Raw genomic sequence first — 24,046 nt, 5'->3', positions numbered from 1 at the left:
GCGGACTCTCAACCACTGCGCCACCAGGGAAGCCCCCTGCTTATGTCTTTTATATGAAGTACGGTGTATCTGTTCATCGCAGCTCCTAATTTATGTCTCCACCCCTGCCTTTCTCCTCGGGTAACCATCAGTGTGTTTTCTCTGTCTGGGAGTCTGTTTCTCTTTTGCACATACATTCTTTTCTATTACGTTTTAGATTCCACGTATCTTTGTGCTTCTCTGTCAGACTTACTTCACCAAGTGTAATGGTCTCTAGGACCATCCTTATTGTGGCAAATGGCAATATTTCATTTTCTGAAATGGCTGAGTAATACTCCACAGTACATATATACCACATCCTTTTCTCTCAGCCGACTGCTGATGGGCACATGGGTTTTTTCTGTGTCTTGGCTGTGGCACGTAGCGCAGCTACAAACACGGGGGTGCGTGGATCTCTCCAAACAACAGTTTTTCTCTTTGGCGGCTGTGTACCCACGACGGGGATTGCTGGATCATCTGATGGCTCAGTTCCTCCTATTTATTTATTTATATATTTATTTATTTACTTACTTACTTTTAAGGACTAGTACTTGTGGTTTAGGAAGAAGAGTTGATTAACCACATTGAGTTAGTTTCAGGTGTACAGCAAAGGGGATACTGTTTTCCATGTCTAATATTGTTTCAGATTGATTTCCAGTATAGGTTATTGCAGGATATTGAATATCATTCCCTGTGTTATTCTGTAAATCCTTGCTGCTTATCTCCTTTATATGAAGTACTGTGTATCGGTTCATCGAGCTCCTAATTTATCCCTCCACCCCTCCTTTTTCCCTCGGGTAACCATCACTGTGTTTTCCAGGTCTGTGAGCCTGTTTCTGTTTCGCACACAGATTCAGTGGTAGTACTTTTGAGATTCCACGTATCTTTGTGTTTCTCTGTCGGACATACTTCACGAAGCGTAATATTCTCGGGGAGCAGTCTTGTGGCAGCAAATGGCAATAGTTCATTCTTTTTTATTGACGGCTGAGTGATAGCTCGTACTACATAGATACGACCTCTTCTTGTACTGGCCACCCGTTGACGGGCACTTGGGTTTTTTCCACGTCTTGGCTAGTGCAAATAGTGCCGCTGTGAACATGGAGGTGCTTGTGCCTTTCTGAACTCTTGTTTCGCCATTTCCGGCTACGCACCCAGGAGTGGGATTGCTGGATCAGACGGGACCTCTCCCTTGGCCTCTTTCAACCTCAACCCCTCCTCCCCCGACCCCCGCCACCACACACACCTGAGACTGGATGGTTTCTCCCGATGAGAGGTGATGTGTGTCTCTGGGGCAGTAGAATGCCCCCACCCGATTCGGACCCCGCCTAGCCCCTGTGGCGCGCTCCGTTTCTGTTGTTCTCTTGCCCGCCTCCTACCCACCGCCCCCAGTAACAACCCATTGCTTGGCCTGACCACCTTGCCGCACAGCACACCAGTCTGGGGCGCTCACCCGCCACCCCACCGCGAAGGGGTCCTCTCCCACCATCTTCCACGCCCCACAGCCCGTTCACACACCCCGCCCTTCCCCCCAGCCCGGAGGCTCGGACCCCTCTCCCCGCCACCTGCCCCTTGTATCCCAGGCCCGACTGTCAAATGTCCTGCCCGGAAGTCTCACTTCTGCCAGCGCTCCTCAGACTCACTCCTACTCCAGGCCCACCCCGCCCCCTGATCTGACCCACCCGCACACACGTGCCGGGCCAGGTGCCCCCACCACACCAAGCTTCTGCTGAGCCCCTGCCTGAGCGGCCAGCCGCTCTCCCGGGCCAGGTCCCCGCCAGCCCAACACCTCTCGCTCCTGCCCGCGCTCCAGCCAGACACCCCAGGTCCTTCCTCGCACCTCCCAGCACGCGGCCCACCGCCGCCCTCTCTCCATGGGCTCGTTCTGCTCCGTTCCCTAGCCCGCGTGGGGTGGCCACCGACCACGGCCACAAACACCTTCATCCCACACTGTCAGCCACCCCCAAGGCACCGGCAAGGGCGTTCAGGAAACCTGCTGCGGTGTTGCGAAGCACCCGTCTGCCCACCGGTGCTCCTTTCCACAGGGGATCCGGCGCTGTCAGAAGGCACCGCGTGTGACAGCGCCGTCGGTGCCGCCGCCGCTGTCGCCGTGGGGGAGAAGCAGTGCTGCTGGAGAGTCCAAACACCGGCGGGGGCGTTTGCTCGTGGCCACAGCCTCGGCGGGGAGAGGCGCCGCCCCGGCCATTCGTGTTTGGGGCTGAGGCAAGCGTGTGAAAACGAAGACACGGGACGTCGAAGGCCTCGAGTGGGCGCGCGCCAGTGCGGCCAAAAGGTCTGGCCGGGCAGGGAGGGTGGACGTTGCCTGGCAGGGCTTGGGCTGCAGGTGCAGGGCACCGGGCGGCTGTTGTCGGGCAGGGCGCGACGCCGAGGCCGCGGAGCAAGCGTGGCCTAAAAGTGGGATGTGGACGGTGTGAGGTAGAGAGGAAGAAGAAAGGCTTCCCTGACCGGGAATCGAACCCGGGCCGCGGCGGTGAGAGCGCCGAATCCTAACCACTAGACCACCAGGGAGCGTCGGGCTCTACCACGGCTCCTGCTCGACCCATAGCAGCCGCTCGGCGCCACCTTGGCGCCAAGACCCGGCCTTTCCAAGTGCAGCCACACGCCGCCCCTGGCAATCCACGTGTCCTCCCGTCCTTCCTGCTCGCAGCACCCTCAGAACACTGCGCGCCTGCTTCTCGCACACACAAGAAGAGCCGCTAGGGCCACCGGGCTCCCTGCTCCCAGCTCTCCCTCACAGGGCCCCGGCCGGCCGGCCGGCCGCCCGCGCAGCGCGGCAAAAGGTCAGCCCGCTGCGTTGGCCGGGAATCGAACCCGGGTCAACTGCTTGGAAGGCAGCTATGCTCACCACTATACCACCAACGCTGCACAGCCCGGGCCGCCCCGAGACGCCGGCACCGGGCTCGCCCGAGCGCACTCTCGTCGCCGCTTCCTCCTCCCCCTCCTCCTCCTCCTCCTCCTCCTCCTCCGACTCCTTCTCTTCCGACTCCTCCTCCTTCTCTTCCTCCTTCTGCTCCCCTTTCTCTTCCTCGTCCTCCTCCTCCTCCTCAGCCGCCGCCGCCGCCGCTTGGAGCAGCCCTGCCCCGACGCCACGCCGGCCCGCAGCTCTGTGACGTCACAGACGCCACCAAGGCCCCCCGGCGCCCCACCCGCGCCAGCCCCACGAAGCTGCCCTAGACCACCCGCCCGATCGCCTCAGGGTGGCGCTCTCGCTGCCTTGCTGCTCCAGGTCCCTCGGCTCCACGCCGCGGCCCGCCCCCGCCCCCGGCGCACGCATCTTCCAGCACCCCGGCTCGCCAAAGCCCTTCTCCACCCGGCGCCTGGCCAGGCCACTTCCCGCACCGACAGGGGACGGCACTCATCCGCCTCCCACCCGTCCCGGCAGCTGGGCACCTATGCAGCTGTGCATAGCTGCGCAGCCTTGCGTCGCGACGCAAGGAGCCCACGGAGACAGCCACTTTGGGCGGGCCGCAACGTCATCGAGAGCTTGTGGTGTCCAGAGGAGGCCGTCGCTCGGCCGTGGCGACTGAGTGCCCGGCGACGAGGAAGGGCTGGAGGGCTGGAGGGGGTCGAGGGTGGGCAGGCTGGGCACGCGCTGGGGCCCTGCGCCTCGCTGGAGGACGGAGGGCACAGGGCGGACAAGCAGGGTCCTTGGGAGATAGGCGGCGGGACAGAGAGCGGCGCCAGCCACCAAAAGGGGGCGTGTTGCCTCCCCGTCGGGGAATCGAACCCCGGTCTCCCGCGTGACAGGCGGGGATACTCACCACTATACTAACGAGGACGGCGGCCACCGCCCCCGCGCCCGGACGCTCTCGGGCTGCCGGCCGACGCCTCCCCCCGCCCTCCGGCCCCGGCCCACCACGGGCGCCCGGCACGTGCCCGAGCCGACCCAACGCCACACCAACCGCGTCCTCCAAAGCAGCAGCCCCCGACCCGACAGGGACCCGGACCCAAGTGGCGCTGAAAGCTCCCAGTGCGCGCTGCCTATTGCCTCCGACGCGGGGATCGCGCCGGGAGGAGGGGGCCCGAGACCGAAAGCAAGGCTGCGAGGAGGGGGTGGGTGCGCGCCTGGCCACGGCCGGCGAGGAGAGGCGCGGGTGGGGGCCGGCGGCAGGGGCTGGCAAGACGCGGCCCGGCTCCGTCCGGGGCCAGGGCTGGGCGAGGGCGCCAGCGCGGCGGAGCCAGGCGCGTCGTCTGGCCTTGCTCCCCGTCGGCCGCCGCGCGCCCGCTCCGTCGCTCCCCCACACGGCCGCGCGCCTGGCGCGGAGCACCGCGTCCCGCCAAGGGCACCGGGCTGCGCGTCGCGTCGGGTCCCAGCCAGCCGAGCGGCCACGCGCACGCCCAGGCCCGCCGTCAGGATGGCCGAGCGGTCTAAGGCGCTGCGTTCAGGTCGCAGTCTCCCCTGGAGGCGTGGGTTCGAATCCCACTCCTGACAAGCCAGCCTTTTGGCCCGCCCGACAAACGCACCCGGCCCTATGGCAGCGCTTTACTGCCTTCCAGTCCGTTCGCGCCTTGCACTCTTGCCGCCTCTCCAAACTGCGGCCCGGACATCCACGCCTCTCAGACGCGGGACCTTCTCAGCCACGGCCGCGGGCCTGGCAGAAACGGCCCGCTACGAACCCCTCCGGCCACGGGCTTTCCGGACAAACGCCCTCCCCGCCAGCTCCTACGCCCCTTCCTACCTGCACCCACACCAGGAAGCCCTTCAGTCCTTCGCAGCACATCTTTCCTCACCTGCTGGCGGCTGCTGCTGCTGCTGCTGGTCTTCCGGCCTGCCTGCCTGCCTTCGCCCCTCCCCCCCACGGCCTCTCCCCCGCTCCACCCCGCCCCCACCGCCACACGCAGAACGGCCGCGTGTGGAAAGCCCTCCACGCCTCGCCCGCCCTCCGACTTCTGCCTGGTGAACAGCGGACTCGTTCTCACAGCCTTTCTTCCACTTCCGCCAGCAGCAGCTCTCCCTCTTTCCAACATCCTGTCCTTCCCGCCAGACCCAACGGCCTGCCTGCCCATTCCATTCCCTCCACAGCCACAGCGAGGTGGCCGCCGACAGCGTCTTGCCGGCCTGTGGTGCGTGCCCTCGGTGCTTTTTCGCCTTGGGACCCTGGCCGGACCACACCTGCCTGCCTGCCTGCCTGCGTCGGAGCCGGGCGGCGGCTGAGAGGAACGTCGGTGCTCAGCCGCAGCGGCCACGCCTCGCCTGCCCTGACCGGGATTCGGGCGCGGGCCAGGCCGGTTCGCCTCCTGGCTTCGCCTGGCGACACCGACAGTCAATCGGCTCCGTGGACGGCAGAGAAAGCGCAGGACGGGCCGAGCCCGTGGACGGCAGAGAAAGCGCAGGACGGGCCGAGCCCGCCTGCGTCCCTCCATCCTTCGGTGCTTCCGACCGCCTCGCGCCCTGGGGTCGCCAGAGTGCCCGGAGCCTCTCATTCAGGTGGCCCGTCGGCCTCTTGCTCAAATGGAGCCCATGCCCACGGGGCGACCAGTGACCAGGGTCCGGCGGTTGGCGGCGAGCGCCGCTGGGGCAGCGTTGGGCGCCGCTGGGGCAGCGGCGGGCACCGGCGGCCATCGGTGCATGCATGGGTGGTTCAGTGGTAGAATTCTCGCCTGCCACGCGGGAGGCCCGGGTTCGATTCCCGGCCCATGCAGACGCAGCGTCCCCTTTTGGTGCCCGCAGCCCCAAAGCGGAGCTGGGTTTCCCAGCTGCCACACTCAAGGCACCGGTCCTGCAACAGCTCGCTCACCACCGCACCTTCCGGCCCCTGTCCTTCCCACGCAGACGCCCCCACCCCACACACACCCGGGAGCCAGGCCTCCAGGACCTGACACCTCGCGGGCTCAGCCACTCTTTCGCCCAGACCCCTTCCTTGTCCTTGTTCTCTTCCTGACCCCGACCCCCCTTGTGTCCCGCTTGTCACTGTAAGGAACACCCCACACTGGCACCCGCACAGCCCAACCTCTTCACCTTTCGCCACGTGTCCAAGCTCTCTGCCTCACTCTGCCCTCACTCCGAAAATTATACTATCTTTGCACAACCAGCAGCAAGCAAGTCGCCACCTCTGGGAGCGATACATCCCAGTTTCCTAGAGTCCCAAAAGCGCTCACTTGCACGAGGAGTTCCAAAGAAGTCCACACTATCATCGCAGACTACACTCTAGATTCACGTTTTGACCCTCAACAGAAACACGTTTCCAACACCGGCCCGCTCCTCCACCGCTACTGCCACCAGCACCATCAGCACGACAAACACCACCCCCTCCCCTGAACCTCTGCTCCCACCAACAGCATCAGCCCTCGGGACAGCACCCCCCAGCACCACCACCTCAGCCTCCTGCCTATTCCCACAAACACCCTCCTCCCACCTCCTATCTCGCCACTTCCCCCCCCCGCCCCGATCCTTTCCAAATCCTACGTTGTCAAGGATCCTGCCCTTGCCTCTGTCCCGTTGCCCTCTTGTTTTCCCCTTCGTCTTCTTCTCCTTTTCGTAGCAGTATGGTTGGTTTAAACTTTGTGTTACTTTCAGGTGTACAGCAAAGTGATTCAGTTATATGTCCTTTTCCAGGTTATTTTCCGTTATACGTTATCACGACACATGAATACAGTTCCCTGTGCTGTACGGTAAATCCTTGTTGCTTGTGTGCTTTATGTATAGTATTTCCTCTCTGTTAATCACAGCTCCGGAATTTCCCCTGCCCTACACTTTCCCCTTGGGTAACGAACAGTGTGTTTTCTATGTCTGTGTGTCTCTCTCTTTGGCACATACGTTCGTTTGTAGTACGCTTTAGAGTCCCCGTATCTTTGTGCTTCTCTGCCTGACTTACGTCGCTAAGTGTAATATACTCTAGGTCCCTCCTTCTTGGTGCAAATGGCAGTATCTCACTCTTTTGTATGGCTGAGTAATATTCCACAGTACATATATATCACGTCTTCCCGTGCCAGCCATCGGCTGATGGGCACTTGGGTTTTGTCCATGTCTTGGCTGTGGCCCGTAGTGCTGCCGTGAACATGGGGGTGCATGGATCTCTTCAAATGACAGTTTCTCTCCTCTGCCGATGTGTACCCGCGATGGGGATTGCTGGATCATATGAGAGCCCCTATTTCACCTATTTCTTTAGTGTGTTGTTTTTATTTATGCATTTAATATTTATTTATTCATTTACTTACTTACTTATAAGAACGACTAGCTGTAATTTTGGAAGAAAAGTTGATTAACAATATTGAGTTAGTTTCAGGTGCACAGCAAAGCAGATACTGTTTCCCATGTCTAATAACGTTTCAGATTGCTTTCCATGATAGCTTACTACACGATATTGAATATCATTCCCTGTGTTATACTGGAAATCCTTGTTGCTTATGTGTTTTTTTTTTTTTTTTTTTTTTTGCAGTACGCGGGCCTCTCACTGCTGTGGCCTCTCCCGTTGCGGAGCACAGGCTCCGGACGCGCAGGCTCAGCGGCCATGGCTCACGGGCCCAGCCGCTCCGCGGCATGTGGGATCTTCCCGGAGCGGGGCACGAACCCGTGTCCCCTGCATCGGCAGGCGGACTCTCAACCACTGCGCCACCAGGGAAGCCCCCTGCTTATGTCTTTTATATGAAGTACGGTGTATCTGTTCATCGCAGCTCCTAATTTATGTCTCCACCCCTGCCTTTCTCCTCGGGTAACCATCAGTGTGTTTTCTCTGTCTGGGAGTCTGTTTCTCTTTTGCACATACATTCTTTTCTATTACGTTTTAGATTCCACGTATCTTTGTGCTTCTCTGTCAGACTTACTTCACCAAGTGTAATGGTCTCTAGGACCATCCTTATTGTGGCAAATGGCAATATTTCATTTTCTGAAATGGCTGAGTAATACTCCACAGTACATATATACCACATCCTTTTCTCTCAGCCGACTGCTGATGGGCACATGGGTTTTTTCTGTGTCTTGGCTGTGGCACGTAGCGCAGCTACAAACACGGGGGTGCGTGGATCTCTCCAAACAACAGTTTTTCTCTTTGGCGGCTGTGTACCCACGACGGGGATTGCTGGATCATCTGATGGCTCAGTTCCTCCTATTTATTTATTTATATATTTATTTATTTACTTACTTACTTTTAAGGACTAGTACTTGTGGTTTAGGAAGAAGAGTTGATTAACCACATTGAGTTAGTTTCAGGTGTACAGCAAAGGGGATACTGTTTTCCATGTCTAATATTGTTTCAGATTGATTTCCAGTATAGGTTATTGCAGGATATTGAATATCATTCCCTGTGTTATTCTGTAAATCCTTGCTGCTTATCTCCTTTATATGAAGTACTGTGTATCGGTTCATCGAGCTCCTAATTTATCCCTCCACCCCTCCTTTTTCCCTCGGGTAACCATCACTGTGTTTTCCAGGTCTGTGAGCCTGTTTCTGTTTCGCACACAGATTCAGTGGTAGTACTTTTGAGATTCCACGTATCTTTGTGTTTCTCTGTCGGACATACTTCACGAAGCGTAATATTCTCGGGGAGCAGTCTTGTGGCAGCAAATGGCAATAGTTCATTCTTTTTTATTGACGGCTGAGTGATAGCTCGTACTACATAGATACGACCTCTTCTTGTACTGGCCACCCGTTGACGGGCACTTGGGTTTTTTCCACGTCTTGGCTAGTGCAAATAGTGCCGCTGTGAACATGGAGGTGCTTGTGCCTTTCTGAACTCTTGTTTCGCCATTTCCGGCTACGCACCCAGGAGTGGGATTGCTGGATCAGACGGGACCTCTCCCTTGGCCTCTTTCAACCTCAACCCCTCCTCCCCCGACCCCCGCCACCACACACACCTGAGACTGGATGGTTTCTCCCGATGAGAGGTGATGTGTGTCTCTGGGGCAGTAGAATGCCCCCACCCGATTCGGACCCCGCCTAGCCCCTGTGGCGCGCTCCGTTTCTGTTGTTCTCTTGCCCGCCTCCTACCCACCGCCCCCAGTAACAACCCATTGCTTGGCCTGACCACCTTGCCGCACAGCACACCAGTCTGGGGCGCTCACCCGCCACCCCACCGCGAAGGGGTCCTCTCCCACCATCTTCCACGCCCCACAGCCCGTTCACACACCCCGCCCTTCCCCCCAGCCCGGAGGCTCGGACCCCTCTCCCCGCCACCTGCCCCTTGTATCCCAGGCCCGACTGTCAAATGTCCTGCCCGGAAGTCTCACTTCTGCCAGCGCTCCTCAGACTCACTCCTACTCCAGGCCCACCCCGCCCCCTGATCTGACCCACCCGCACACACGTGCCGGGCCAGGTGCCCCCACCACACCAAGCTTCTGCTGAGCCCCTGCCTGAGCGGCCAGCCGCTCTCCCGGGCCAGGTCCCCGCCAGCCCAACACCTCTCGCTCCTGCCCGCGCTCCAGCCAGACACCCCAGGTCCTTCCTCGCACCTCCCAGCACGCGGCCCACCGCCGCCCTCTCTCCATGGGCTCGTTCTGCTCCGTTCCCTAGCCCGCGTGGGGTGGCCACCGACCACGGCCACAAACACCTTCATCCCACACTGTCAGCCACCCCCAAGGCACCGGCAAGGGCGTTCAGGAAACCTGCTGCGGTGTTGCGAAGCACCCGTCTGCCCACCGGTGCTCCTTTCCACAGGGGATCCGGCGCTGTCAGAAGGCACCGCGTGTGACAGCGCCGTCGGTGCCGCCGCCGCTGTCGCCGTGGGGGAGAAGCAGTGCTGCTGGAGAGTCCAAACACCGGCGGGGGCGTTTGCTCGTGGCCACAGCCTCGGCGGGGAGAGGCGCCGCCCCGGCCATTCGTGTTTGGGGCTGAGGCAAGCGTGTGAAAACGAAGACACGGGACGTCGAAGGCCTCGAGTGGGCGCGCGCCAGTGCGGCCAAAAGGTCTGGCCGGGCAGGGAGGGTGGACGTTGCCTGGCAGGGCTTGGGCTGCAGGTGCAGGGCACCGGGCGGCTGTTGTCGGGCAGGGCGCGACGCCGAGGCCGCGGAGCAAGCGTGGCCTAAAAGTGGGATGTGGACGGTGTGAGGTAGAGAGGAAGAAGAAAGGCTTCCCTGACCGGGAATCGAACCCGGGCCGCGGCGGTGAGAGCGCCGAATCCTAACCACTAGACCACCAGGGAGCGTCGGGCTCTACCACGGCTCCTGCTCGACCCATAGCAGCCGCTCGGCGCCACCTTGGCGCCAAGACCCGGCCTTTCCAAGTGCAGCCACACGCCGCCCCTGGCAATCCACGTGTCCTCCCGTCCTTCCTGCTCGCAGCACCCTCAGAACACTGCGCGCCTGCTTCTCGCACACACAAGAAGAGCCGCTAGGGCCACCGAGCTCCCTGCTCCCAGCTCTCCCTCACAGGGCCCCGGCCGGCCGGCCGGCCGCCCGCGCAGCGCGGCAAAAGGTCAGCCCGCTGCGTTGGCCGGGAATCGAACCCGGGTCAACTGCTTGGAAGGCAGCTATGCTCACCACTATACCACCAACGCTGCACAGCCCGGGCCGCCCCGAGACGCCGGCACCGGGCTCGCCCGAGCGCACTCTCGTCGCCGCTTCCTCCTCCCCCTCCTCCTCCTCCTCCTCCTCCTCCTCCGACTCCTTCTCTTCCGACTCCTCCTCCTTCTCTTCCTCCTTCTGCTCCCCTTTCTCTTCCTCGTCCTCCTCCTCCTCCTCAGCCGCCGCCGCCGCCGCTTGGAGCAGCCCTGCCCCGACGCCACGCCGGCCCGCAGCTCTGTGACGTCACAGACGCCACCAAGGCCCCCCGGCGCCCCACCCGCGCCAGCCCCACGAAGCTGCCCTAGACCACCCGCCCGATCGCCTCAGGGTGGCGCTCTCGCTGCCTTGCTGCTCCAGGTCCCTCGGCTCCACGCCGCGGCCCGCCCCCGCCCCCGGCGCACGCATCTTCCAGCACCCCGGCTCGCCAAAGCCCTTCTCCACCCGGCGCCTGGCCAGGCCACTTCCCGCACCGACAGGGGACGGCACTCATCCGCCTCCCACCCGTCCCGGCAGCTGGGCACCTATGCAGCTGTGCATAGCTGCGCAGCCTTGCGTCGCGACGCAAGGAGCCCACGGAGACAGCCACTTTGGGCGGGCCGCAACGTCATCGAGAGCTTGTGGTGTCCAGAGGAGGCCGTCGCTCGGCCGTGGCGACTGAGTGCCCGGCGACGAGGAAGGGCTGGAGGGCTGGAGGGGGTCGAGGGTGGGCAGGCTGGGCACGCGCTGGGGCCCTGCGCCTCGCTGGAGGACGGAGGGCACAGGGCGGACAAGCAGGGTCCTTGGGAGATAGGCGGCGGGACAGAGAGCGGCGCCAGCCACCAAAAGGGGGCGTGTTGCCTCCCCGTCGGGGAATCGAACCCCGGTCTCCCGCGTGACAGGCGGGGATACTCACCACTATACTAACGAGGACGGCGGCCACCGCCCCCGCGCCCGGACGCTCTCGGGCTGCCGGCCGACGCCTCCCCCCGCCCTCCGGCCCCGGCCCACCACGGGCGCCCGGCACGTGCCCGAGCCGACCCAACGCCACACCAACCGCGTCCTCCAAAGCAGCAGCCCCCGACCCGACAGGGACCCGGACCCAAGTGGCGCTGAAAGCTCCCAGTGCGCGCTGCCTATTGCCTCCGACGCGGGGATCGCGCCGGGAGGAGGGGGCCCGAGACCGAAAGCAAGGCTGCGAGGAGGGGGTGGGTGCGCGCCTGGCCACGGCCGGCGAGGAGAGGCGCGGGTGGGGGCCGGCGGCAGGGGCTGGCAAGACGCGGCCCGGCTCCGTCCGGGGCCAGGGCTGGGCGAGGGCGCCAGCGCGGCGGAGCCAGGCGCGTCGTCTGGCCTTGCTCCCCGCCGGCCGCCGCGCGCCCGCTCCGTCGCTCCCCCACACGGCCGCGCGCCTGGCGCGGAGCACCGCGTCCCGCCAAGGGCACCGGGCTGCGCGTCGCGTCGGGTCCCAGCCAGCCGAGCGGCCACGCGCACGCCCAGGCCCGCCGTCAGGATGGCCGAGCGGTCTAAGGCGCTGCGTTCAGGTCGCAGTCTCCCCTGGAGGCGTGGGTTCGAATCCCACTCCTGACAAGCCAGCCTTTTGGCCCGCCCGACAAACGCACCCGGCCCTATGGCAGCGCTTTACTGCCTTCCAGTCCGTTCGCGCCTTGCACTCTTGCCGCCTCTCCAAACTGCGGCCCGGACATGCACGCCTCTCAGACGCGGGACCTTCTCAGCCACGGCCGCGGGCCTGGCAGAAACGGCCCGCTACGAACCCCTCCGGCCACGGGCTTTCCGGACAAACGCCCTCCCCGCCAGCTCCTACGCCCCTTCCTACCTGCACCCACACCAGGAAGCCCTTCAGTCCTTCGCAGCACATCTTTCCTCACCTGCTGGCGGCTGCTGCTGCTGCTGCTGGTCTTCCTGCCTGCCTGCCTGCCTTCGCCCCTCCCCCCCACGGCCTCTCCCCCGCTCCACCCCGCCCCCACCGCCACACGCAGAACGGCCGCGTGTGGAAAGCCCTCCACGCCTCGCCCGCCCTCCGACTTCTGCCTGGTGAACAGCGGACTCGTTCTCACAGCCTTTCTTCCACTTCCGCCAGCAGCAGCTCTCCCTCTTTCCAACATCCTGTCCTTCCCGCCAGACCCAACGGCCTGCCTGCCCATTCCATTCCCTCCACAGCCACAGCGAGGTGGCCGCCGACAGCGTCTTGCCGGCCTGTGGTGCGTGCCCTCGGTGCTTTTTCGCCTTGGGACCCTGGCCGGACCACACCTGCCTGCCTGCCTGCCTGCGTCGGAGCCGGGCGGCGGCTGAGAGGAACGTCGGTGCTCAGCCGCAGCGGCCACGCCTCGCCTGCCCTGACCGGGATTCGGGCGCGGGCCAGGCCGGTTCGCCTCCTGGCTTCGCCTGGCGACACCGACAGTCAATCGGCTCCGTGGACGGCAGAGAAAGCGCAGGACGGGCCGAGCCCGTGGACGGCAGAGAAAGCGCAGGACGGGCCGAGCCCGCCTGCGTCCCTCCATCCTTCGGTGCTTCCGACCGCCTCGCGCCCTGGGGTCGCCAGAGTGCCCGGAGCCTCTCATTCAGGTGGCCCGTCGGCCTCTTGCTCAAATGGAGCCCATGCCCACGGGGCGACCAGTGACCAGGGTCCGGCGGTTGGCGGCGAGCGCCGCTGGGGCAGCGTTGGGCGCCGCTGGGGCAGCGGCGGGCACCGGCGGCCATCGGTGCATGCATGGGTGGTTCAGTGGTAGAATTCTCGCCTGCCACGCGGGAGGCCCGGGTTCGATTCCCGGCCCATGCAGACGCAGCGTCCCCTTTTGGTGCCCGCAGCCCCAAAGCGGAGCTGGGTTTCCCAGCTGCCACACTCAAGGCACCGGTCCTGCAACAGCTCGCTCACCACCGCACCTTCCGGCCCCTGTCCTTCCCACGCAGACGCCCCCACCCCACACACACCCGGGAGCCAGGCCTCCAGGACCTGACACCTCGCGGGCTCAGCCACTCTTTCGCCCAGACCCCTTCCTTGTCCTTGTTCTCTTCCTGACCCCGACCCCCCTTGTGTCCCGCTTGTCACTGTAAGGAACACCCCACACTGGCACCCGCACAGCCCAACCTCTTCACCTTTCGCCACGTGTCCAAGCTCTCTGCCTCACTCTGCCCTCACTCCGAAAATTATACTATCTTTGCACAACCAGCAGCAAGCAAGTCGCCACCTCTGGGAGCGATACATCCCAGTTTCCTAGAGTCCCAAAAGCGCTCACTTGCACGAGGAGTTCCAAAGAAGTCCACACTATCATCGCAGACTACACTCTAGATTCACGTTTTGACCCTCAACAGAAACACGTTTCCAACACCGGCCCGCTCCTCCACCGCTACTGCCACCAGCACCATCAGCACGACAAACACCACCCCCTCCCCTGAACCTCTGCTCCCACCAACAGCATCAGCCCTCGGGACAGCACCCCCCAGCACCACCACCTCAGCCTCCTGCCTATTCCCACAAACACCCTCCTCCCACCTCCTATCTCGCCACTTCCCCCCCCCGCCCCGATCCTTTCCAAATCCTACGTTGTCAAGGATCCTGCCCTTGCCTCTGTCCCGTTGCCCTCTTGTTTTCCCCTTCGTCTTCTTCTCCTTTTCGTAGCAGTATGGTTGGTTTAAACTTTGTGTTACTTTCAGGTGTACAGCAAAGTGATTCAGTTATATGTCCTTTTCCAGGTTATTTTCCGTTATACGTTATCACGACACATGAATACAGTTCCCTGTGCTGTACGGTAAATCCTTGTTGCTTGTGTGCTTTATGTATAGTATTTCCTCTCTGTTAATCACAGCTCCGGAATTTCCCCTGCCCTACACTTTCCCCTTGGGTAACGAACAGTGTGTTTTCTATGTCTGTGTGTCTCTCTCTTTGGCACATACGTTCGTTTGTAGTACGCTTTAGAGTCCCCGTATCTTTGTGCTTCTCTGCCTGACTTACGTCGCTAAGTGTAATATACTCTAGGTCCCTCCTTCTTGGTGCAAATGGCAGTATCTCACTCTTTTGTATGGCTGAGTAATATTCCACAGTACATATATATCACGTCTTCCCGTGCCAGCCATCGGCTGATGGGCACTTGGGTTTTGTCCATGTCTTGGCTGTGGCCCGTAGTGCTGCCGTGAACATGGGGGTGCATGGATCTCTTCAAATGACAGTTTCTCTCCTCTGCCGATGTGTACCCGCGATGGGGATTGCTGGATCATATGAGAGCCCCTATTTCACCTATTTCTTTAGTGTGTTGTTTTTATTTATGCATTTAATATTTATTTATTCATTTACTTACTTACTTATAAGAACGACTAGCTGTAATTTTGGAAGAAAAGTTGATTAACAATATTGAGTTAGTTTCAGGTGCACAGCAAAGCAGATACTGTTTCCCATGTCTAATAACGTTTCAGATTGCTTTCCATGATAGCTTACTACACGATATTGAATATCATTCCCTGTGTTATACTGGAAATCCTTGTTGCTTATGTGTTTTTTTTTTTTTTTTTTTTTTTGCAGTACGCGGGCCTCTCACTGCTGTGGCCTCTCCCGTTGCGGAGCACAGGCTCCGGACGCGCAGGCTCAGCGGCCATGGCTCACGGGCCCAGCCGCTCCGCGGCATGTGGGATCTTCCCGGAGCGGGGCACGAACCCGTGTCCCCTGCATCGGCAGGCGGACTCTCAACCACTGCGCCACCAGGGAAGCCCCCTGCTTATGTCTTTTATATGAAGTACGGTGTATCTGTTCATCGCAGCTCCTAATTTATGTCTCCACCCCTGCCTTTCTCCTCGGGTAACCATCAGTGTGTTTTCTCTGTCTGGGAGTCTGTTTCTCTTTTGCACATACATTCTTTTCTATTACGTTTTAGATTCCACGTATCTTTGTGCTTCTCTGTCAGACTTACTTCACCAAGTGTAATGGTCTCTAGGACCATCCTTATTGTGGCAAATGGCAATATTTCATTTTCTGAAATGGCTGAGTAATACTCCACAGTACATATATACCACATCCTTTTCTCTCAGCCGACTGCTGATGGGCACATGGGTTTTTTCTGTGTCTTGGCTGTGGCACGTAGCGCAGCTACAAACACGGGGGTGCGTGGATCTCTCCAAACAACAGTTTTTCTCTTTGGCGGCTGTGTACCCACGACGGGGATTGCTGGATCATCTGATGGCTCAGTTCCTCCTATTTATTTATTTATATATTTATTTATTTACTTACTTACTTTTAAGGACTAGTACTTGTGGTTTAGGAAGAAGAGTTGATTAACCACATTGAGTTAGTTTCAGGTGTACAGCAAAGGGGATACTGTTTTCCATGTCTAATATTGTTTCAGATTGATTTCCAGTATAGGTTATTGCAGGATATTGAATATCATTCCCTGTGTTATTCTGTAAATCCTTGCTGCTTATCTCCTTTATATGAAGTACTGTGTATCGGTTCATCGAGCTCCTAATTTATCCCTCCACCCCTCCTTTTTCCCTCGGGTAACCATCACTGTGTTTTCCAGGTCTGTGAGCCTGTTTCTGTTTCGCACACAGATTCAGTGGTAGTACTTTTGAGATTCCACGTATCTTTGTGTTTCTCTGTCGGACATACTTCACGAAGCGTAATATTCTCGGGGAGCAGTCTTGTGGCAGCAAATGGCAATAGTTCATTCTTTTTTATTGACGGCTGAGTGATAGCTCGTACTACATAGATACGACCTCTTCTTGTACTGGCCACCCGTTGACGGGCACTTGGGTTTTTTCCACGTCTTGGCTAGTGCAAATAGTGCCGCTGTGAACATGGAGGTGCTTGTGCCTTTCTGAACTCTTGTTTCGCCATTTCCGGCTACGCACCCAGGAGTGGGATTGCTGGATCAGACGGGACCTCTCCCTTGGCCTCTTTCAACCTCAACCCCTCCTCCCCCGACCCCCGCCACCACACACACCTGAGACTGGATGGTTTCTCCCGATGAGAGGTGATGTGTGTCTCTGGGGCAGTAGAATGCCCCCACCCGATTCGGACCCCGCCTAGCCCCTGTGGCGCGCTCCGTTTCTGTTGTTCTCTTGCCCGCCTCCTACCCACCGCCCCCAGTAACAACCCATTGCTTGGCCTGACCACCTTGCCGCACAGCACACCAGTCTGGGGCGCTCACCCGCCACCCCACCGCGAAGGGGTCCTCTCCCACCATCTTCCACGCCCCACAGCCCGTTCACACACCCCGCCCTTCCCCCCAGCCCGGAGGCTCGGACCCCTCTCCCCGCCACCTGCCCCTTGTATCCCAGGCCCGACTGTCAAATGTCCTGCCCGGAAGTCTCACTTCTGCCAGCGCTCCTCAGACTCACTCCTACTCCAGGCCCACCCCGCCCCCTGATCTGACCCACCCGCACACACGTGCCGGGCCAGGTGCCCCCACCACACCAAGCTTCTGCTGAGCCCCTGCCTGAGCGGCCAGCCGCTCTCCCGGGCCAGGTCCCCGCCAGCCCAACACCTCTCGCTCCTGCCCGCGCTCCAGCCAGACACCCCAGGTCCTTCCTCGCACCTCCCAGCACGCGGCCCACCGCCGCCCTCTCTCCATGGGCTCGTTCTGCTCCGTTCCCTAGCCCGCGTGGGGTGGCCACCGACCACGGCCACAAACACCTTCATCCCACACTGTCAGCCACCCCCAAGGCACCGGCAAGGGCGTTCAGGAAACCTGCTGCGGTGTTGCGAAGCACCCGTCTGCCCACCGGTGCTCCTTTCCACAGGGGATCCGGCGCTGTCAGAAGGCACCGCGTGTGACAGCGCCGTCGGTGCCGCCGCCGCTGTCGCCGTGGGGGAGAAGCAGTGCTGCTGGAGAGTCCAAACACCGGCGGGGGCGTTTGCTCGTGGCCACAGCCTCGGCGGGGAGAGGCGCCGCCCCGGCCATTCGTGTTTGGGGCTGAGGCAAGCGTGTGAAAACGAAGACACGGGACGTCGAAGGCCTCGAGTGGGCGCGCGCCAGTGCGGCCAAAAGGTCTGGCCGGGCAGGGAGGGTGGACGTTGCCTGGCAGGGCTTGGGCTGCAGGTGCAGGGCACCGGGCGGCTGTTGTCGGGCAGGGCGCGACGCCGAGGCCGCGGAGCAAGCGTGGCCTAAAAGTGGGATGTGGACGGTGTGAGGTAGAGAGGAAGAAGAAAGGCTTCCCTGACCGGGAATCGAACCCGGGCCGCGGCGGTGAGAGCGCCGAATCCTAACCACTAGACCACCAGGGAGCGTCGGGCTCTACCACGGCTCCTGCTCGACCCATAGCAGCCGCTCGGCGCCACCTTGGCGCCAAGACCCGGCCTTTCCAAGTGCAGCCACACGCCGCCCCTGGCAATCCACGTGTCCTCCCGTCCTTCCTGCTCGCAGCACCCTCAGAACACTGCGCGCCTGCTTCTCGCACACACAAGAAGAGCCGCTAGGGCCACCGAGCTCCCTGCTCCCAGCTCTCCCTCACAGGGCCCCGGCCGGCCGGCCGGCCGCCCGCGCAGCGCGGCAAAAGGTCAGCCCGCTGCGTTGGCCGGGAATCGAACCCGGGTCAACTGCTTGGAAGGCAGCTATGCTCACCACTATACCACCAACGCTGCACAGCCCGGGCCGCCCCGAGACGCCGGCACCGGGCTCGCCCGAGCGCACTCTCGTCGCCGCTTCCTCCTCCCCCTCCTCCTCCTCCTCCTCCTCCTCCTCCGACTCCTTCTCTTCCGACTCCTCCTCCTTCTCTTCCTCCTTCTGCTCCCCTTTCTCTTCCTCGTCCTCCTCCTCCTCCTCAGCCGCCGCCGCCGCCGCTTGGAGCAGCCCTGCCCCGACGCCACGCCGGCCCGCAGCTCTGTGACGTCACAGACGCCACCAAGGCCCCCCGGCGCCCCACCCGCGCCAGCCCCACGAAGCTGCCCTAGACCACCCGCCCGATCGCCTCAGGGTGGCGCTCTCGCTGCCTTGCTGCTCCAGGTCCCTCGGCTCCACGCCGCGGCCCGCCCCCGCCCCCGGCGCACGCATCTTCCAGCACCCCGGCTCGCCAAAGCCCTTCTCCACCCGGCGCCTGGCCAGGCCACTTCCCGCACCGACAGGGGACGGCACTCATCCGCCTCCCACCCGTCCCGGCAGCTGGGCACCTATGCAGCTGTGCATAGCTGCGCAGCCTTGCGTCGCGACGCAAGGAGCCCACGGAGACAGCCACTTTGGGCGGGCCGCAACGTCATCGAGAGCTTGTGGTGTCCAGAGGAGGCCGTCGCTCGGCCGTGGCGACTGAGTGCCCGGCGACGAGGAAGGGCTGGAGGGCTGGAGGGGGTCGAGGGTGGGCAGGCTGGGCACGCGCTGGGGCCCTGCGCCTCGCTGGAGGACGGAGGGCACAGGGCGGACAAGCAGGGTCCTTGGGAGATAGGCGGCGGGACAGAGAGCGGCGCCAGCCACCAAAAGGGGGCGTGTTGCCTCCCCGTCGGGGAATCGAACCCCGGTCTCCCGCGTGACAGGCGGGGATACTCACCACTATACTAACGAGGACGGCGGCCACCGCCCCCGCGCCCGGACGCTCTCGGGCTGCCGGCCGACGCCTCCCCCCGCCCTCCGGCCCCGGCCCACCACGGGCGCCCGGCACGTGCCCGAGCCGACCCAACGCCACACCAACCGCGTCCTCCAAAGCAGCAGCCCCCGACCCGACAGGGACCCGGACCCAAGTGGCGCTGAAAGCTCCCAGTGCGCGCTGCCTATTGCCTCCGACGCGGGGATCGCGCCGGGAGGAGGGGGCCCGAGACCGAAAGCAAGGCTGCGAGGAGGGGGTGGGTGCGCGCCTGGCCACGGCCGGCGAGGAGAGGCGCGGGTGGGGGCCGGCGGCAGGGGCTGGCAAGACGCGGCCCGGCTCCGTCCGGGGCCAGGGCTGGGCGAGGGCGCCAGCGCGGCGGAGCCAGGCGCGTCGTCTGGCCTTGCTCCCCGCCGGCCGCCGCGCGCCCGCTCCGTCGCTCCCCCACACGGCCGCGCGCCTGGCGCGGAGCACCGCGTCCCGCCAAGGGCACCGGGCTGCGCGTCGCGTCGGGTCCCAGCCAGCCGAGCGGCCACGCGCACGCCCAGGCCCGCCGTCAGGATGGCCGAGCGGTCTAAGGCGCTGCGTTCAGGTCGCAGTCTCCCCTGGAGGCGTGGGTTCGAATCCCACTCCTGACAAGCCAGCCTTTTGGCCCGCCCGACAAACGCACCCGGCCCTATGGCAGCGCTTTACTGCCTTCCAGTCCGTTCGCGCCTTGCACTCTTGCCGCCTCTCCAAACTGCGGCCCGGACATCCACGCCTCTCAGACGCGGGACCTTCTCAGCCACGGCCGCGGGCCTGGCAGAAACGGCCCGCTACGAACCCCTCCGGCCACGGGCTTTCCGGACAAACGCCCTCCCCGCCAGCTCCTACGCCCCTTCCTACCTGCACCCACACCAGGAAGCCCTTCAGTCCTTCGCAGCACATCTTTCCTCACCTGCTGGCGGCTGCTGCTGCTGCTGCTGGTCTTCCTGCCTGCCTGCCTGCCTTCGCCCCTCCCCCCCACGGCCTCTCCCCCGCTCCACCCCGCCCCCACCGCCACACGCAGAACGGCCGCGTGTGGAAAGCCCTCCACGCCTCGCCCGCCCTCCGACTTCTGCCTGGTGAACAGCGGACTCGTTCTCACAGCCTTTCTTCCACTTCCGCCAGCAGCAGCTCTCCCTCTTTCCAACATCCTGTCCTTCCCGCCAGACCCAACGGCCTGCCTGCCCATTCCATTCCCTCCACAGCCACAGCGAGGTGGCCGCCGACAGCGTCTTGCCGGCCTGTGGTGCGTGCCCTCGGTGCTTTTTCGCCTTGGGACCCTGGCCGGACCACACCTGCCTGCCTGCCTGCCTGCGTCGGAGCCGGGCGGCGGCTGAGAGGAACGTCGGTGCTCAGCCGCAGCGGCCACGCCTCGCCTGCCCTGACCGGGATTCGGGCGCGGGCCAGGCCGGTTCGCCTCCTGGCTTCGCCTGGCGACACCGACAGTCAATCGGCTCCGTGGACGGCAGAGAAAGCGCAGGACGGGCCGAGCCCGTGGACGGCAGAGAAAGCGCAGGACGGGCCGAGCCCGCCTGCGTCCCTCCATCCTTCGGTGCTTCCGACCGCCTCGCGCCCTGGGGTCGCCAGAGTGCCCGGAGCCTCTCATTCAGGTGGCCCGTCGGCCTCTTGCTCAAATGGAGCCCATGCCCACGGGGCGACCAGTGACCAGGGTCCGGCGGTTGGCGGCGAGCGCCGCTGGGGCAGCGTTGGGCGCCGCTGGGGCAGCGGCGGGCACCGGTGGCCATCGGTGCATGCATGGGTGGTTCAGTGGTAGAATTCTCGCCTGCCACGCGGGAGGCCCGGGTTCGATTCCCGGCCCATGCAGACGCAGCGTCCCCTTTTGGTGCCCGCAGCCCCAAAGCGGAGCTGGGTTTCCCAGCTGCCACACTCAAGGCACCGGTCCTGCAACAGCTCGCTCACCACCGCACCTTCCGGCCCCTGTCCTTCCCAGCAGACGCCCCCACCCCACACACACCCGGGAGCCAGGCCTCCAGGACCTGACACCTCGCGGGCTCAGCCACTCTTTCGCCCAGACCCCTTCCTTGTCCTTGTTCTCTTCCTGACCCCGACCCCGCTTGTGTCCCGCTTGTCACTGTAAGGAACACCCCACACTGGCACCCGCACAGCCCAACCTCTTCACCTTTCGCCGTGTCCAAGCTCTCTGCCTCACTCTGCCCCCACTCCGAAAATTATACTATCTTTGCACAACCAGCAGCAAGCAAGTCGCCACCTCTGGGAGCGATACATCCCAGTTTCCTAGAGTCCCAAAAGCGCTCACTTGCACGAGGAGTTCCAAAGAAGTCCACACTATCATCGCAGACTACACTCTAGATTCACGTTTTGACCCTCAACAGAAACACGTTTCCAACACCGGCCCGCTCCTCCACCGCTACTGCCACCAGCACCATCAGCACGACAAACACCACCCCCTCCCCTGAACCTCTGCTCCCACCAACAGCATCAGCCCTCGGGACAGCACCCCCCAGCACCACCACCTCAGCCTCCTGCCTATTCCCACAAACACCCTCCTCCCACCTCCTATCTCGCCACTTCCCCCCCCCGCCCCGATCCTTTCCAAATCCTACGTTGTCAAGGATCCTGCCCTTGCCTCTGTCCCGTTGCCCTCTTGTTTTCCCCTTCGTCTTCTTCTCCTTTTCGTAGCAGTATGGTTGGTTTAAACTTTGTGTTACTTTCAGGTGTACAGCAAAGTGATTCAGTTATATGTCCTTTTCCAGGTTATTTTCCGTTATACGTTATCACGACACATGAATACAGTTCCCTGTGCTGTACGGTAAATCCTTGTTGCTTGTGTGCTTTATGTATAGTATTTCCTCTCTGTTAATCACAGCTCCGGAATTTCCCCTGCCCTACACTTTCCCCTTGGGTAACGAACAGTGTGTTTTCTATGTCTGTGTGTCTCTCTCTTTGGCACATACGTTCGTTTGTAGTACGCTTTAGAGTCCCCGTATCTTTGTGCTTCTCTGCCTGACTTACGTCGCTAAGTGTAATATACTCTAGGTCCCTCCTTCTTGGTGCAAATGGCAGTATCTCACTCTTTTGTATGGCTGAGTAATATTCCACAGTACATATATATCACGTCTTCCCGTGCCAGCCATCGGCTGATGGGCACTTGGGTTTTGTCCATGTCTTGGCTGTGGCCCGTAGTGCTGCCGTGAACATGGGGGTGCATGGATCTCTTCAAATGACAGTTTCTCTCCTCTGCCGATGTGTACCCGCGATGGGGATTGCTGGATCATATGAGAGCCCCTATTTCACCTATTTCTTTAGTGTGTTGTTTTTATTTATGCATTTAATATTTATTTATTCATTTACTTACTTACTTATAAGAACGACTAGCTGTAATTTTGGAAGAAAAGTTGATTAACAATATTGAGTTAGTTTCAGGTGCACAGCAAAGCAGATACTGTTTCCCATGTCTAATAACGTTTCAGATTGCTTTCCATGATAGCTTACTACACGATATTGAATATCATTCCCTGTGTTATACTGGAAATCCTTGTTGCTTATGTGTTTTTTTTTTTTTTTTTTTTTTTGCAGTACGCGGGCCTCTCACTGCTGTGGCCTCTCCCGTTGCGGAGCACAGGCTCCGGACGCGCAGGCTCAGCGGCCATGGCTCACGGGCCCAGCCGCTCCGCGGCATGTGGGATCTTCCCGGAGCGGGGCACGAACCCGTGTCCCCTGCATCGGCAGGCGGACTCTCAACCACTGCGCCACCAGGGAAGCCCCCTGCTTATGTCTTTTATATGAAGTACGGTGTATCTGTTCATCGCAGCTCCTAATTTATGTCTCCACCCCTGCCTTTCTCCTCGGGTAACCATCAGTGTGTTTTCTCTGTCTGGGAGTCTGTTTCTCTTTTGCACATACATTCTTTTCTATTACGTTTTAGATTCCACGTATCTTTGTGCTTCTCTGTCAGACTTACTTCACCAAGTGTAATGGTCTCTAGGACCATCCTTATTGTGGCAAATGGCAATATTTCATTTTCTGAAATGGCTGAGTAATACTCCACAGTACATATATACCACATCCTTTTCTCTCAGCCGACTGCTGATGGGCACATGGGTTTTTTCTGTGTCTTGGCTGTGGCACGTAGCGCAGCTACAAACACGGGGGTGCGTGGATCTCTCCAAACAACAGTTTTTCTCTTTGGCGGCTGTGTACCCACGACGGGGATTGCTGGATCATCTGATGGCTCAGTTCCTCCTATTTATTTATTTATATATTTATTTATTTACTTACTTACTTTTAAGGACTAGTACTTGTGGTTTAGGAAGAAGAGTTGATTAACCACATTGAGTTAGTTTCAGGTGTACAGCAAAGGGGATACTGTTTTCCATGTCTAATATTGTTTCAGATTGATTTCCAGTATAGGTTATTGCAGGATATTGAATATCATTCCCTGTGTTATTCTGTAAATCCTTGCTGCTTATCTCCTTTATATGAAGTACTGTGTATCGGTTCATCGAGCTCCTAATTTATCCCTCCACCCCTCCTTTTTCCCTCGGGTAACCATCACTGTGTTTTCCAGGTCTGTGAGCCTGTTTCTGTTTCGCACACAGATTCAGTGGTAGTACTTTTGAGATTCCACGTATCTTTGTGTTTCTCTGTCGGACATACTTCACGAAGCGTAATATTCTCGGGGAGCAGTCTTGTGGCAGCAAATGGCAATAGTTCATTCTTTTTTATTGACGGCTGAGTGATAGCTCGTACTACATAGATACGACCTCTTCTTGTACTGGCCACCCGTTGACGGGCACTTGGGTTTTTTCCACGTCTTGGCTAGTGCAAATAGTGCCGCTGTGAACATGGAGGTGCTTGTGCCTTTCTGAACTCTTGTTTCGCCATTTCCGGCTACGCACCCAGGAGTGGGATTGCTGGATCAGACGGGACCTCTCCCTTGGCCTCTTTCAACCTCAACCCCTCCTCCCCCGACCCCCGCCACCACACACACCTGAGACTGGATGGTTTCTCCCGATGAGAGGTGATGTGTGTCTCTGGGGCAGTAGAATGCCCCCACCCGATTCGGACCCCGCCT

General features: G+C 60.7%; 15 non-coding genes across 15 annotated transcripts; 6 read left to right on the top strand and 9 right to left on the bottom strand.

Annotated features, from left to right (window-relative positions):
* Positions 1-2,472: 2,472 nt before the first annotated feature.
* On the bottom strand, positions 2,473-2,544 carry TRNAE-CUC (transfer RNA glutamic acid (anticodon CUC)). The gene has a single exon. It is a non-coding gene; the product is annotated as a tRNA-Glu (tRNA).
* A 282-nt stretch (positions 2,545-2,826) lies between these two features.
* TRNAG-UCC (transfer RNA glycine (anticodon UCC)) lies at positions 2,827-2,898 on the bottom strand. Its single transcript has one exon. It is a non-coding gene; the product is annotated as a tRNA-Gly (tRNA).
* An 844-nt stretch (positions 2,899-3,742) lies between these two features.
* On the bottom strand, positions 3,743-3,814 carry TRNAD-GUC (transfer RNA aspartic acid (anticodon GUC)). The gene has a single exon. It is a non-coding gene; the product is annotated as a tRNA-Asp (tRNA).
* A 571-nt stretch (positions 3,815-4,385) lies between these two features.
* On the top strand, positions 4,386-4,468 carry TRNAL-CAG (transfer RNA leucine (anticodon CAG)). Its single transcript has one exon. It is a non-coding gene; the product is annotated as a tRNA-Leu (tRNA).
* Positions 4,469-5,607: 1,139 nt separating this feature from the next.
* Positions 5,608-5,678, top strand: TRNAG-GCC (transfer RNA glycine (anticodon GCC)). Its single transcript has one exon. It is a non-coding gene; the product is annotated as a tRNA-Gly (tRNA).
* A 4,362-nt stretch (positions 5,679-10,040) lies between these two features.
* TRNAE-CUC (transfer RNA glutamic acid (anticodon CUC)) lies at positions 10,041-10,112 on the bottom strand. Its single transcript has one exon. It is a non-coding gene; the product is annotated as a tRNA-Glu (tRNA).
* Positions 10,113-10,394: 282 nt separating this feature from the next.
* TRNAG-UCC (transfer RNA glycine (anticodon UCC)) lies at positions 10,395-10,466 on the bottom strand. The gene has a single exon. It is a non-coding gene; the product is annotated as a tRNA-Gly (tRNA).
* An 844-nt stretch (positions 10,467-11,310) lies between these two features.
* TRNAD-GUC (transfer RNA aspartic acid (anticodon GUC)) lies at positions 11,311-11,382 on the bottom strand. Its single transcript has one exon. It is a non-coding gene; the product is annotated as a tRNA-Asp (tRNA).
* A 571-nt stretch (positions 11,383-11,953) lies between these two features.
* TRNAL-CAG (transfer RNA leucine (anticodon CAG)) lies at positions 11,954-12,036 on the top strand. Its single transcript has one exon. It is a non-coding gene; the product is annotated as a tRNA-Leu (tRNA).
* A 1,139-nt stretch (positions 12,037-13,175) lies between these two features.
* TRNAG-GCC (transfer RNA glycine (anticodon GCC)) lies at positions 13,176-13,246 on the top strand. The gene has a single exon. It is a non-coding gene; the product is annotated as a tRNA-Gly (tRNA).
* A 4,362-nt stretch (positions 13,247-17,608) lies between these two features.
* On the bottom strand, positions 17,609-17,680 carry TRNAE-CUC (transfer RNA glutamic acid (anticodon CUC)). The gene has a single exon. It is a non-coding gene; the product is annotated as a tRNA-Glu (tRNA).
* A 282-nt stretch (positions 17,681-17,962) lies between these two features.
* Positions 17,963-18,034, bottom strand: TRNAG-UCC (transfer RNA glycine (anticodon UCC)). The gene has a single exon. It is a non-coding gene; the product is annotated as a tRNA-Gly (tRNA).
* Positions 18,035-18,878: 844 nt separating this feature from the next.
* TRNAD-GUC (transfer RNA aspartic acid (anticodon GUC)) lies at positions 18,879-18,950 on the bottom strand. The gene has a single exon. It is a non-coding gene; the product is annotated as a tRNA-Asp (tRNA).
* A 571-nt stretch (positions 18,951-19,521) lies between these two features.
* On the top strand, positions 19,522-19,604 carry TRNAL-CAG (transfer RNA leucine (anticodon CAG)). Its single transcript has one exon. It is a non-coding gene; the product is annotated as a tRNA-Leu (tRNA).
* Positions 19,605-20,743: 1,139 nt separating this feature from the next.
* TRNAG-GCC (transfer RNA glycine (anticodon GCC)) lies at positions 20,744-20,814 on the top strand. The gene has a single exon. It is a non-coding gene; the product is annotated as a tRNA-Gly (tRNA).
* Positions 20,815-24,046: the final 3,232 nt, after the last annotated feature.

Source organism: Orcinus orca, chromosome 1 (genome assembly GCF_937001465.1).
Source record: "Orcinus orca chromosome 1, mOrcOrc1.1, whole genome shotgun sequence".
Taxonomy (NCBI): domain Eukaryota; kingdom Metazoa; phylum Chordata; class Mammalia; order Artiodactyla; family Delphinidae; genus Orcinus; species Orcinus orca.
The sequence above is the reverse complement of the archived record's forward strand: the minus strand, read 5'-3'. Positions and strand labels throughout refer to the sequence as shown.